This window comes from Rhagoletis zephyria, unplaced genomic scaffold (genome assembly GCF_001687245.7).
Source record: "Rhagoletis zephyria isolate East Lansing unplaced genomic scaffold, Rhagoletis_zephyria_1.1 Rzeph_scaffold_01112, whole genome shotgun sequence".
Taxonomy (NCBI): Eukaryota; Metazoa; Arthropoda; class Insecta; order Diptera; family Tephritidae; genus Rhagoletis; species Rhagoletis zephyria.
In genome coordinates this window covers 130369-141027 of record NW_016158196.1, presented here as the reverse complement: position 1 = coordinate 141027, position 10659 = coordinate 130369, and the positions used below count along the sequence as shown (strand labels likewise).

The 10659-nt window shown below is 34.8% G+C and overlaps 1 long non-coding RNA gene across 1 annotated transcript; it reads right to left on the bottom strand.

Annotated features, from left to right (window-relative positions):
• Positions 1–304: 304 nt before the first annotated feature.
• LOC108362831 (uncharacterized) lies at positions 305–875 on the bottom strand. Its single transcript, XR_001847518.1, has 3 exons — positions 846–875; positions 711–779; positions 305–452 (listed from the first exon to the last, which is right to left on the bottom strand). It is a non-coding gene; the product is annotated as an uncharacterized LOC108362831 (long non-coding RNA).
• Positions 876–10659: the final 9784 nt, after the last annotated feature.

Below are 10659 nucleotides of genomic sequence, written 5' to 3'. Positions count from 1 at the left end.
GACGATTTAAACTTTATTTCAGATACATATATCTGAAGAAACCTCCGAAGAGTTAACATCTCACGGTGAAGTTGCTAGGGGAAATCTTGTGCGGGATCCAATTTGTCAAGAGATACAACTTCGCAACAATATTTGTTGTATGTATGCACGTACTTCAAAATATTTTATTTTTTCATATAACACACTGTTTAATTTACGTTGACATAACATATTTTTGGATAAGACCTACCACAAAGGAATACATAAATAATTTTTTTTAATACCCACCATCGACTTATGAGATCAATTTTTTCCCTCTATCTTCGCCTTTTCTTGAGCTCTCTCCTCCTTCTTCCTTAAACTTTCCTCCAGGAAGTTTTCAAGCTTTTCGTCCGACTTCTTCTTTTGTTGTATTTAAGCCTCTAGATGAGACTTCTTCTTCTTAGAAGTTGATGGCCCGAAATCAAGGACTTCTAAAAATATAATAAAATCAACATAATTATATAATTTCTGAAATAGATTCAAGTAAAAAGTACAATAGGGCTGCTCAGCATGTTGTGGAAATGGTCTTAGATTTGCAGTTGGAATTACATTTGTGATTTTATGCTTGCTGCCATTGCAACCGTGTGCATTTTATTGTTGCCAATTTGCAAATGCAAGATCATATAATCAAGATCCTGTACAGCCCTATTGTAAAATGCTTATTAATTTGCATAAGATGTAATTAATACCTGAAGTGCTTTCCAAGGAGTCAGAAGTTTTTCTTTTGCCTGACGTTTATGGGCCAGAGTCGATGTCTTCTATAAAAAAATAAAAAAATTGTTTATGGAGTATTTATACACATAAATAAGTGATTTAGTAGGTACCTGGCGTAGCTGGTAATTGCTCGATGTTCTCTTCCGCATCACTGCTTTCTTCCACCGATATTGCAGTCTCATTGTCGACTACCGCCTCAGGAAAGATGGATTTCTTTTCTTAAAAACATCGTCTAGCTCACTGTTTTCATGAAAGTATTAACGAAAATTATGGATTATTTCAGGAAAATAAGAAGAAATTTTGTTGAAATAAATACTTCTCATAAGGGCATGCCATTCTAGCTCTTCCTGTTTTAGAGTTATTGAGTTTATTTTTTTTGTGCTGTCTTTCTAGGCTGCAAAGTTTGTCCTCGACTTGTGAAGCCGTGAAAAAGTAACGCTTGTCGCAAAGCTCGTTGCTAATCGTGATCCACATTTGCTTTTTGTTTTTCATGCTTTGGCTTTTACTAACTTTCGGCCGCAGCTCCTAACCTTCATTAGCAGCTTTGTTGGCTCATCCAACCACGCAGGCCTCTTGCCGTCAGATATCAGCACTTGTGCCGATTGGAAGGAGGTCTTTCACTTTCGCACATTGCATTCTTTTCCGAGAAAGCTTTATCCACGCCAGTGCTCCCGCTGTGCTCTTCTCTTATAACAATGCTTTCGAAGCATTGTTCTCCAGCCACTTCGCTTATGATCTTCTTTCTATAAACTGCATCTCTTATATAAATTAATTTATTACAATAAATTAATACTGTTTTCTTATTCAATTGTCCTCTCCATTTTTTGTAAGTTATTGCTGCCGCACTCAATTTGTTAACTTTTATTATTAGTTTAATTTTATTTTCACCCCAGAAAGGAATCAGCAGTCTTTCAGCTCGAAGACAACAACATTAATTTTAATTTTTTGATAATTATCAAAATTAGCACGCATCGAAATAAAGATAAAATGATATGTGAATATGTTGACAGCCAAGTTCACAAATCAAATAAGAATTAATTCAAGGCGAATTTAATATCTATTGAGGAGTGGGACTTGGCATGCAATATATCGTTAGTATAGTATGGAAAGGGCGTAACTTACATCGTCGCTGAAATACAAAACGCCGCAACTAACTAAAAATCCAAAATTCAATTTTTGATTGATTATGATGGATTTCATCGATTTATAAATGTGGGCACTTATCGTTTTATGCAATAAAAATATTTGTTAGTTGTTGCTTTTTTACATTTCATCGACAATGTGAAATATTCGATTTTCATACTATATTAACGATATGTTGAGAATTTGCGTTCATTCGACTCAAAATATCAAAGCACATTGAGCGCATGGAATGGAATAACAAAAAAGTCGAACGGAACTACGGAAAAGTCGAGCTCAGCTATTAAAAAACTAATTGCAAGCTGTTCATAACAGACAGGATAAAAATTTAATCACAAAAACTAAAATCGAAAAACGCTGATGACGTAACACGATCTCCAAATTCTGAAAAAACCAAAGGAATTGGTTGAAAACAACGGTGTTTATACAACGATCTTGCCATGATGCTAGATTGTGAAGATGAAAGTCAGGAGGATACATCCGACATTTGCAGCCCCGATGCAATGCTCAAAAAGAAATAATTGCACCGCAATAAAAAAAGAAATATAAGTGAAAGTCCTCCCAACTGGTGCAGGGTATATCGAAAACAATTTACAATTTTGTCAAATTCCAAGTTTTTCATGTTTGTCGCCATCACCGAGTGGCGCAGGTTTTTCATTTCATTTCATTTATTGAGTCTATGATTATATTAACCTTACAGACTAGATTCACAAGATTGACTTAACTAAAAATGTATGACTAAAGGTCTGATTATGCATACTTCGCATAACTTCGCACAACCATTTGTAGCAGTACAAGAAAAATGTAACTTAAGAAAATGTGAAGCAAAATCTAAACTCAACAGATCGCTAAGTTTCTAAAAGCTCTGCTAGTTTATGGGTATCGGAATACATACAAAATACATACAAAGTGNGGTCTGATTATGCATACTTCGCATAACTTCGCACAACCATTTGTAGCAGTACAAGAAAAATGTAACTTAAGAAAATGTGAAGCAAAATCTAAACTCAACAGATCGCTAAGTTTCTAAAAGCTCTGCTAGTTTATGGGTATCGGAATACATACAAAATACATACAAAGTGCATACCAAATTACAGTTTGAAGTTTATGCGAAGTTGTGCGAAGTTGTGCGAAGTTGTGCGAAGTTGTGCGAAGTTATGCGAAGTATGCATAATCAGACCATAAGAATATAGAGATTAAATCATTGGGCCAAAACGAGATCTCGGGAGTGCAAAATCTAGATCAAGGCTACTAAATATTCGACTGAATTCAATGAGGGCTCTAGCAATGGGGTCAAAGTAATGGTAATTAGCTCGATATGAAACGGATACTGAAAGCGAAGTGTCCGTTGCGGAACGTTGAAACTTATCAGCTCAAGTAGCTCCGGGCAATCAATGAGACCAGCAATGATATCATAAACAAACATCAGCGAATGAATGGATCTTCTCGATTCAAGTGATAAGGGGGCAAAGGAAATTAAGTGGTTTGAGAGCGAAATAAGTTGAATAGATCGGATTCCAGATTAAGGAAGCATATTCCAATTTTGTTCGTACTAAAGAATTAAATACAATTTTTCGGGTATACGGATCTCTAAAGTCCCTTCCATAGCGGCGAAGAAAGGCTAGGTTTAGAGTAGGCTTTAGGGATAATATAATTACTGTGATTCACAAAGGTAAAACCGGAGTCAAACATCACTCCAAGATCCACAAATTCACGAACTGGAGAAAGGCTAGCATCAAAAAGAGAATATGTTGACCTAATAACGTTTAAATTTTTAGAAATGGTCATGTGAAAACATTTCTTAATATTGAGAGGTAATTTGTTTCTTGTACTCCAATTAGCCAAGTTATTAAGATCGTCTTGTAAAGACCGAAAATCTGATTTACGACCCGTTAAGAAACAGGCTGTAACTCGCAAAAATAATCTTTATTAAATACAATGTTCCAATTTTTAAATTCAAGTACTAAATAAAAAAAAACATATTTACCTAAATTACCTAATGTACACAATTAATTTATTTCTTAGAAATACTTGACATCCGCATTCGCATCCGCATTAGCGGATGTTAGCTTTTAAACATCCGCATTCGCATCCGCGGGTGTCTAAAATTCCACATTCGCAACATCCCTAATATTAAGTGCTCGACCAAGGCGTGTAAAGATTTCCAGTTTAAAATACACGTAAACTTTGATTTTTTTTCTTCAAAATTCTACAGCCTAGAGGCATTTTATGGTATAATCTTAGTCAATGATAGGGTTTTTTCAGAATTGAATGCTCTACAAAAGTGTAGAGGTAGTACGGGTCATTAAACCCAATTAGAATTAGTAGATTACGTTTTACGTTTCGATATGGAGGCTATGCTGAAATGTTGTAGTTGTAATTTTTAGAGCTTCACGAAATCGCTTATTGCACGAGAACTAATAAAGCGATTTCAAAGAAAAGTGTGGCGTTTCAAAGATAAAATTCCAAACCTATCGACAGATTCTTTTTTATAAGAACCAATTCGGTTTCTGTCGTAAAAAGAACGGTAAACATTGGCTTATTTTGGGGTAAATTTTGAGCCTTTAACGTACTCCAGCAGCAGCAATTTGGAGCAATAGAAATATTATCGTGTACAGTTTTTGTAAAAACTAGTATCGCCCTGTTGTCGAAATTCGACATCTTTTTTTCATATTTTTTAATTTTACCTGTCACCAATACTAACTCTTTCATGCGAATTACTATTTTGAAGTCCACCAACATATTTTATAGCGAATTTACAGGAAAACTTAAAACCGAGTTATGAACGTTAATACCGGATTGATTAATGCTAATTCTCCTCCAAATTTCTTCAGTAGCTTTTGAAATTAGACAGAAAAAGGAACCTCGATTTTCTTGTATAGATGAGATGTTCATCACTGCCTAATATGTCAAACATATACAAATTCAGACTGTAAATAATTTTTCGATTATATTTGTCTCAGAGCCTCTTGGAGGTTAAAAGCTAAATTGCCCACATCTACATAAACTCTTTCTTTTTTTCATCAGTATCGTTAACGGTTGAGAAAGAATCTTGAAGGTTTACAACAGAAGATAATATTTGCTTCTCACACGGCGGTTTCACACGGGTTTTTGTCAAGACTCGGCCAAAGCCCCAAAACTTTTTTATCACACGACTGGGCTATCAAGTTACACAAAATTTTATGTTACTAATATGTGTTCTAAAAGTGAAACAAATTTGATCATAAATATGATTTTTTAGGATAGCTCTCAACCCCTTCGCCACCTATCGGAAGACAAACACATTGATCCTTTTAAAAACTTTTGCACAAAACCACAATCATTCAACGAGATTTTAAAATCTCGGTGAAAATGGTTCCCAATTGAATGATTCTTGCGATTTTATATGTGTATAAATGTAAGTGTATAAAAGTCCATTACCTTATAATAAGTGGCCCCAGAGATAAGCGATATGAGAATTTCAGTTTGTATGGGCGGTGCCACGCCCCTCTTCCCAAAATCTACCACTCTTCGCCGAAAGTACGATATTGACAACATATGTGTCAAATTTCAGGACGTTAGCATAGGCGCTTCCATAGATAAGCGATATGAGAATTTCAGTTTGAATGGGTGGTGCCACGCCCCCCTTTCCAAAATCTACCACTTTTCGTCGTAAGTACGCTATTGATATCATAAATAGTTGTGTCAAATTTCAGGACGTTAGCATAAGCGAATCCAGAGATAAGCGATATAAGAATTTCAGTTTATATGGGCAGCGCCACGCCCCCTTTCCCGTTCTACACCATTTTTCGCCATAAATAGCTGTGTCAAATTTCAGGACGTTAGCATAAGCGGTTACCGAGATAAGCGATATAAGAATTTCAGTACGTATGGGCGGTGCCACGCCTCCCCCCCCTCCCCCCTCCCCCTCTTCAAAATCTACCACTCTTCGTCATAACTACGTTATTTATATCATAAATAACTGTGCCGAAATTCAGGACGATAGCATACGCAGTTCCAGAGATAAGTGATATGAGAATTTCAGTTTGTATAGGAGGTGCCACGCCCACTTTCCCAGTACCTACCATTTTTCACCGTAAGTAGGGTATTTACAATCTATGCATCTGTGCTAAGTTTCAGTTCCCCAGCATAATTAGTTTTAGAGATATATTGGTTTTCACATTTTAGTCTATATGTCAGATGCCACGCCCCCTATGTATCGGGTTTAACATTTCTGGATTAGAGGAAGCTATATCCTTTAAATCGGTGTATGTTTCATTGAAATCGAGCGAACGTTGCCTTCGAAAAAGGGATTGCAAAATTTTCTTGTGGCGTATTTATATATAGATTCAACAAATATTAAGTATTTTAAGGCAAAAAATTGTTGAAAAAATATGCAAATTTTTTTTATTACCAAAATGCTCTAAAACCGCTCGAATGATTTTGTTTTTGTTTTCTTTAATCAAAAACTCAAGAGTTTTCCTTTCGTTTGGTATATGAATACTCCACTAGCAAAGTGCGCTATGTTACATTTTTTCGATTTTTACTTTTTGGTGGGTAACGTACCAGTATTTAAAGTAGTTAAATTTATGGCTTATTATTATAAAATCACATAACTCTGTTTGCAAGTGGATTACTCTTATGGGAATTATTAGTTGATATCTTCTAAGTATGTTTATTTGATTCAAATATATGGGAATAAATGATTTCCCGTACAAAATCACTTCGTCATCGTTTTGCAAACACGTGCGTGCGCTGGAAGTGACAGAAGGAGACAAAAAGTATTTATGTGTGCGTAAGTACATATTTCGATAAACAGATGGCGCAATATTTATAACCTAATCGCAGCTTATGTACATATGTAAATACATACATACGTACATATGTTGATTGCAGTTAATGTGGATCTGTTTCTATTTTTTAGTAGTCTATGTATGTCTATACATATTATATATGTAACATATATGTATGAACACATGTATGCATAATACGCGAAAGCTTTTTGAAGTGAAACAACACTTAGAAAAATACCAATCCAAGAAAAAAAGTAAAGGTGAGTACGTACATAGATAAATAAAAGGATAAAGGCAAGGGTAAAAATAAAAACAAAAACAAAGTTGCGTAAAGATAAAGGCAAAAATGAAGACCAAGGTAAATTTAAACACATTACTTATTTAAGGGCAAAGGTGAAGGGGAATATGTATATGAAGAGTATGATAAACATAAAAATAAAAACAAAGATAAATATAAAGAAAAATATGAGGATGAGGATACCGATAAAAGTATAGATGAAGATAGAGGAAGAAAGATTAAAATAAAGGTAGCTATAGAGAAAAGGATATAGATGGAGACACAGAGGCTCAATGTGGGAACTATTTCGGGATTTTAGAGATTTTCGGGACTCATCGATATAATAATCGATATTTTGGCGGTTTTGTCGGATTTTGTTTTCGAAATTTTTATCGATATTTTGTACCGATTTTGCTATCGATATTTTTATTGATTTTGTTATTGACTTTGTAATCGGTTTCGTTATTGATTTTATTATCGATATTAACATTTAATGAATTCTTTAAAGTCATTGATTATACATATTTATACATACATACAGTGTTGGACATATCTATTATTAGCGTGAGGAACGCAAAAAACCACAATTCGTGCCCGGAATCAACAAATCAGCTCTAAACAATGATTTTATGCGTATTTATCTTATACGACTAATAAAATTAGCAAATACTTACTTTTCTGAACCTTTAGTGCTATTTTCCATTTTTGTATCTTACAAAATTTACTATCGGATGTAAACAAACAACAGCTGTTATTTCAATTTGACCTCTTTCGCATTTCTGCCCGGAAAAAAACTCCGCGATGTTTCGTGCTACCGTGAGGAACGCTTTCTAGGCTGTTTTGGGCACCCGCGGGCTCGTGTGGAACAAACCTATTGTGCAAGTTTCAATTGGCTAAAAATTACTGTTGATTTTTTAGAATTTTAGCCGCACGTGTTTTGGGAGCAGGGGGAAATTATAAATAAAATGGTAAATGGGGTACGAAAAATTTAAATATTCACGTTGCCCAAAAATGTTGGTTACTATTGACTTTTCTGCCACTTTTTTCTTTTGTGACAAACAGGTCAGCTGCAACTGCAGCTTGCACTTTAATTCGATATATAGCTGAATTCAGTGGCTGCTACAGATCGCCCTAACTAAGTCGTATGACTGAGCAACTATATATATGTAGATGATCACCGTTAGCAGTGCGCGCTACCACTCCGCAGGGTTCAAGCCCTGGTCAAAGTAACATCGGAAAGAAAATATAGAAGAAAGGGTTTTTCTTAACAGCAGTCGCCCCTCTGCTGGCAATCAAGAATGATAGAATACAAGGTTGCGCCAATCGAGCTGAGAGCAACCGGGCGTGACGTCAACAAATACCAGAATGAGAGAGCAAGACAAACTAGGGATGAAACGATACTATTAAATACAAGTACATACTCGATTCTTTTCGTCCGATACCAAATAATTTTGTACTCGATACTTTTGCACCGAGTACTGAGTAGGTATCGGAAAAAAGTACTTGTATCGAAACCCCGATTCATTGACAATTTTAGTCCCGGACTTTTTTTTTTAACCTAAATTCTTTGTGAATAGTTAAAAACATCTGGCAGTTTAGTTGCCAATGAAAACCGCAAGAAGGCGCCAGCGTCGCGGTGACGCCAATTTTGACAATTCTACTAAAAGGGTGCGCGTTCTATTTCTTTCGTTGCGAATGAACCTGCAAATGGGATCGAGCAAGAGTTCCGGAAGGATCCACCAAGAAATTTATTCTAGACGTTAGAACGCGCTGGAATTCACTCTTTTACATGCTGGAAAGATTTTGGATATGTCCAAAATTTCGTCTCAACTTACACTTGATGCTACAGACCAGGGTTGTTGCGAATATTATTCCGAAATAAAAGTCCTTTCCGGATAATAAACAAACCGCTTAACCAAATTAAACAAGTTTGGTATCAAATGAAAGGGACATAATTAGCTTTAAAACTGAAATGTCTAAACGAGGAAAGCCACATATTGAAAAATGTTTTAATAAAAAATGTTAATTAATTACCATAGGACAAACTTTGTGTCAGGTATATGATTTTTTTTAGTATTAAATTATAAAGAAATATTAATAGAGCTCGTTCGTTATTTGTGTTTAAAACTATTTTAGTCCTCTTTCATGTGATACTAAACTTGTTTGATTTGGACAGGCGGTTTGTTTATTATCCGGAAAGGACTTTCATTTCGGAACAATATTCGCAACAACCCTGCTACAGAGAGTCCTGAAATGATAGCAAATAATGAAATAGAAATACTGAAGCAAATAGTTCAACTACTGAAGCCTTTCGAGTTCGTAACCAAAGAATCTTCAGGACAGAATTATGTCACACTTTCCAAGATCATACCTATGGTTAACTGCCTAATATCTCAAGTGAGTAAATTTTCTACAACTCTTGATTGTGTCACCCAACTACAAACGAAACTTCTGGCGGAGTGTAGTAAAAGATTTGGTCTCATTGAATACAACACCTACGCAGCTTTAGGAACTATCCTCGATCATCGCTTCAAGAATCTTCATTTTCAAGATGCGAACGTTTGCGGTCGGGCGATTTTTAAACTAAAAAGTCTTATTCAAGTAGACGCTAATACTAGCTCCGAAGAAGACGTTGTTAAAGAAGATTTTGACTTTTATTACCAACATAAAAAGCTTGCGATTGGACAAAAACGTAAACACTCTACAAAAGGTGATGAGTTGTAGCTTTATTTACCAAACCCCGTCTGCTCTTTAAAATCCAATCCGTTAGATGAATGGGAGGATTTAAAATCAACCTAGCCAATGTTATACAAATAGGCGCGCATGTATCTACATATAGTTGCGACTTCCGTACCATGTGAGAGATTATTTTCAAAAACTGGGGCCACAATCATCAAGATATCGACTTACTGCAAAGAATCTGGAAAAATTATTGTTTTTGGGCAGCACGACAAAATCCGAGTTTTTCAATTGACGGCTTATAGTCCCTAACGTATTATTTAAACAATTTTCCAAATTAGTATATACTCTTAATTTTTATCAGAATGACCATGGTATATTTCCGAAAGAAGTTGATTTGCGTCTAAATTTCTTTCTTTTTGTATTTCAAGGCTATCAAACAAAATGCCAAAAGTACAAATTCTAGAACAGCCGCATAGAGCTTTGATGTAGAAGAAAAGGTTGCTTTGTACAAAGAAAGACCTATTATCGTCTCATTAAAAATGATAAACATGATAACTTCTTCCAGAAATATAGCACTGTTACTCTGCAAAAATGCTGTTGGACAGTGTTATAATACAGAAATTTTTTATTAATTAATTGATTTGTATGAAATAAATACAAACAAATAAAATACGTACATATTTTTTGAGGGTCTATCTTAGTAAAACTTGTTTTAAAACTTTGGAAGTTTTTCTTAAAAAAATCTAAAAGACTAATCTAAAATCAATAATGATAGTCACATAAGTTAATTTGGCACATATGTGATAGCGTTTTTTAATACAAACAAACATAAACATATTTCAATTCTTATATACTGGGTAAAAATCGATATAAGAGATCGAATACTTTATATTTGATTATCGTTTAAAAATGTTCGTATTTAAAAATAATATTTTCATACAAAATTTATTACGCACGTATTTAACTGTTCACATCTGCGTATATATATGAGTGTCCATACGCACCCCAAGCATGCAGAGCGCCGCTCTGAGAGCGGTGACAACACACACATAC